The sequence below is a fragment of the Chrysochloris asiatica genome, unplaced genomic scaffold (assembly GCF_000296735.1).
Source record: "Chrysochloris asiatica unplaced genomic scaffold, ChrAsi1.0 scaffold00243, whole genome shotgun sequence".
In the NCBI taxonomy this organism is placed as follows: domain Eukaryota; kingdom Metazoa; phylum Chordata; class Mammalia; order Afrosoricida; family Chrysochloridae; genus Chrysochloris; species Chrysochloris asiatica.
The window spans coordinates 3,409,848-3,414,429 of record NW_006408761.1 but is presented as its reverse complement, the minus strand read 5'-3'; the positions used below and the strand labels follow the sequence as shown (position 1 = coordinate 3,414,429).

Genomic DNA, 4,582 nt, shown 5'->3' with positions numbered 1-4,582 from the left:
GGAAGGAATACAGTCAATGTACCAAAAGGAAATGGTTAATGTTCAACCATTTCAAGAGGTAGCATATGATCAAGAGCCAATGATACTGAAGGAGGAAGTTGTTGTAAGTACCATCAAGTGAGTTCAAACTCATAGAGACCCTGTGTACGATTTCTGAGGAGTGACTGGTATGTTTGAACCACCGACCTTGCAGTTAGCAGTCCAATGCTTACCCTTCAGTGTCACACCAGGACTCTATAGCCATCCTTTCACACAGGCTTTAACCTTCCTAACCAGTTAACCAGTTGCAGGCAAGACAGACGAGTGGTGGTAACCAGTTGCAGTTGAGTTAATTCTGAATCATGGTAACCTCATATGTATCAGAGTAGAACTGTGCTCCATTGCATTTTCAGTAGCTGATTTTTTTGGAAGTAGATATCCAGGCTTTTCTTCCAACGTACCTCTGGGTTGACTCAAACCTCTAACTTGTTGGCTAGGAGCCAGGTTTGTTAACCATTTGCATCACTCTAAAATTACTACTTCCACCAAACTTCTTAAATACCTGTACTATTACTCCTACCTGTGCATCTTTTCCATATTTCACCAGTGGATTTCTTTCTATTGGTATCCTATCCCAGAACGTCTGTGGAAGATTTTGGTTACTTTTCAAATCCATCTGTACAGCATGCTGGAGGTTCTCACTCTCCCAATAGCCATCAGTAATCTTGTCCTCAATGCGAGTTACCTGGCAGGTATTCCTGCTTCAAAATTACGTTTTAGGGTATGCTTCCTAATACCCCACCTGGCACCATATGTTTTAGATCTGGTTCTCCAGAAGACACACTCTCGATGGAGATGTGCATGCAGATGTGATGGAAGTTAGAACTCAGCACTTGGCATAAAGAGGCATCTACCAAAGATGCAGGCCAAACTCCATTTTTTCTTTTTATGGTTTGTTTTTTTTTCTGTTTACTGTTTATTCTCAACTGACTTTCAAAACTAGCCAGGATACCTCAGGAAACCTCCTTTCCTCACCTTTCCTCTCGCAGTGTGCTCCCAGGAAGAGCATTCACTCAAGCTAGTACTTGAAATATCCCTAGAATAAGCTGTTAAATGACTCAAACTTTACTAATCACAAAATAATGTTTAAGGGGTCTTGCAATTGCCCTGTGTCTGTTACAAGCATGATTTTATAAATGACAGCCAATCAGAATTATCCTCTTGTAAATTCCTGGATATTCTTTATTTAAGCTCTGCGTAAATTTCCTTTTACTGCAGTCCTTTGGTGAATTCTTACAAGATACTGCACAACATTGAACGTTTTGTTCTTTCAACAAACTCTTTAATGTTAACAGAAGCTCCAGTTTGCTCTTTTACACAGGCAGTCCATTGGTAAATGTTTTCATAATCAGCAGTTTGCCAGAGAATGAAGTCTAGAGGATTGAGCAGAAGATGGGATGAACTGCAGTGCAATCTGTTCGGGACCCATGAAGCTGAAATGCCCAATTTTGAGGCAAGGTGTTTGGGTCTTCATATCTTCACGTTGAAGGCTAACACAGGAGAAAGGGCATAATCTTGGATAAGTTGTCTCTTCCTAGAGAGCAACTCAGCTGAGAGCCCTCAGCCACAACACTCCCAGCAGCTAGTGGAAGTGATGTAGATCTTCTGAGATGTAAGCAGCAGTATTATGTGCAGCTTCCAGAAAGATTTGTTAAAGACATCTACATTTTCTGTGTACTTTCCTTTGTTTCCTTTCAGCCAGTTAGAAGACAGACATAAGGTTTGAGACATAAGCTCCTTGAATCAAGAGATGAGGACCATGTCAGATATGTGACTGCTAAGTAACAGCCCTTATAGGCTGTTTAATACCTTTTTTATGTGATAAATAATTAAGTTTCTTTCTTTTTTAAACCACTACTTTGCATTTCTCTGTTATATGCAGCTGAACTTCATCCAGATTGACATGATGAAAGAAAACGAAATGGTCTAGCTCAATGTTCAGCGTTCTAAATCCACAAGATTTAAAGACTAAAGACAAAGAGGTTTGGGAAAGAAGTGTGTTGATACACAGTTTGAATTGGCTCAAAGTATAAGAACATTCCATGTGAATGCTTGCCACTGAAGGAAGCTCATAATATTCAGGTAGAAAGAGTACCTGCTCTTTCAGTCTCCTCTTTTATCAACATAACTATAATTGTGTGATTTTATTACCACTCTCTCTTAGAGAGCAGTTCAGAGTCTTCATTTGCCTACTAAAATGGTGGGCTTCCTAACTCAGTTACTATGCTGAAGACCACCTACCTTTCTTGAGAAAGCATTGTCGAAGAGTTTTTCATGTTACCCATTAATTTTTTTCATTTTTCATTATAAAATACGTGTACTTCTGTGCTTTGATATATATATTAAATGTGGTGGTGGTGGTGATTGTTGGGTAATTGTTGTTATTTTGCCATCAAGTCCATTTTTATTTATAGTGGAAGCAGATCAACAAGACTTTCTCCAACTGAGTCACTGCATAGCTCAAACAACTGAGTGCTTAACCATTGCACCACCAGGGCTCCTTACAAATCCAAAACCCACTGCCAGGGGGTCTGACCCAAGACCAAATATCTCCAGGAGCAGACTCATCTTTCTTCCTCTGATCTGCAGGTGAGTTTGAACCACCAACTTTGTGATTAGCAGTCCAGTGCTGATCCTACAACACCTCCATTCCTAATAAATTAAGAAGCAAGGTTTCAACCACTGGGTTTTCTATTGAAAACTAAAGATTGGCTTAAAATGGTCAAAGAGAGAATCCTAGGTAAATGGTTAACATCTTAAAATTTAGGAATTAGAAGAATTCAGCCAATCCTACCCTTTCACTTCACAGATGAGCAAGTGGCTGGGAAGTTACGTGAAGGCTCGCTGCCACCAAATGAGGCCAAGCTGAGAACCAAAGTACTGTGGCGCCATCTTTCCTCATGATAATGTGTCTCGTTTTGTTATCACACATTATGTTCTTAAAAGCATTTGGAATTTCTGTTCTGAGCATGAAGTATGTAGGAAATTACTCGGCAATAGCCTAGACTTTGACATTATCTTCTAAACTCAGCATTTTATCAATTAAGTCATTCTTTTTAAAACTCACCAAGCTTATTTTCTGGCAAAATGTTTTAATGCTGACTCAATTCCCTGGATTCTATTTCTATTTGATTTATCTTCTTGTAGTGAGGAGAATCACTCTTTTTTTCTTAAAAAAAAAAACCTGTGTTTCATGGCCTCATTGTGAGAAGGGACTCTTCATCTCTCAACAGGAGTTATTTTTAAGCTGCCAAAACTATGGAGATCAAACAAAGGAGCTGGCTGACACATCTTTTACACATTCAGTTACTAGGCTTTGGGGAAAGATTTACATTGTATAAAATTTACCTTTGGGTGAGTATAGACATATTTTCGTCATATAAAATCCAGGGAATCTCTTATTCTATGCAGCTGTTCAAGAATGATGAAGCAAAATATTGGATTGGGGTCTTCTGTTGAACAAGTAAAACCAAGCCAGTTAAAACAAAACAAAGAAAGAAACAAATTGTACTGGCCTAAATGAATCTTGTCTTATGTCTTATCATTTTCCACACAGTGTACAGAACCCCAAGGTTTGGATGAGCCTAAATCCTAGATGCACATGACCACCCTGCATGGATGTTACTATAAAAGCACAGAATTGAGACCCAGGAATTTAGAATGTTTATGGTGGCAGAGATAAGGAAGATAACTACCAGGCAAGTTTTCTCTGTTATTGTTAGCTGCCATTGGCTCTGATACAGCTCACAGTGACCCTGTGCACAGCAGAATGAAGCACTGCTTGACCCTGCAGCATCTCCACAATTGCTCTTATGTTTGATCCCGTTATTGTAGCCACTGTAGGATAAACACTGGGCTGCAAGGTTGGTCTGAATCACAAGGTTGCAGTTCAAACCCACCACCCACTCCTTAGAAACCAACTAAACAACACTTGAGTTGGAACCAACTCAACAACACTTAACAACAACAACAAAAATGGCTAATTATCATGAACATTTCTTGATATGTCTGTTGGCCACCCTGATGTATTCTTTGATGAAGTGTCTGCCCATGTCCTCTGCCCTTTTTTAATTGGGTTCTTTGTCTTTCTCTTGTAGAAGTACTGTAGTTTCTATAATTTTAAAGATTAGTCACTTGTCTGATAGGTCATTGAAAAAAAAAAATTTTTCCCCATCACTGGAATCTCTTTTTACTCTTTTGGTGAGATATTTTGATGTACATAAGTGTCTAATTTTTAGAAGGGCCCAGACATCTATCTCGTCTTCTGTTATTTGTGTGTTTTCGTTATATTTGATAGTATATTTATGCCCTGTATCAGAGCCTCTAAGTTTGTCCCTATTTTTTTCATTGATGATCTTTATACATGGTACTCTCAATATTCTTTACCAACATCATAATGCAAAGGCATCAATTCTTCTGCGATCTTCCTTACTCACTGTCCAGCTTTCACATGCACAGGAGGTGATTGAAAATATGGTGAACTGCAAGAAGAACCTGGAACCCATCCTTGAAGACTACATGAGCAACCTGCTGAAGCAGCTAA

General features: G+C 39.0%; 1 pseudogene; it reads left to right on the top strand.

Annotated features, from left to right (window-relative positions):
- The first annotated feature begins 664 nt into the window (after positions 1-664).
- LOC102830538 overlaps positions 665-4,582 on the top strand; it is a 5,039-nt pseudogene continuing 1,121 nt past the window's right edge.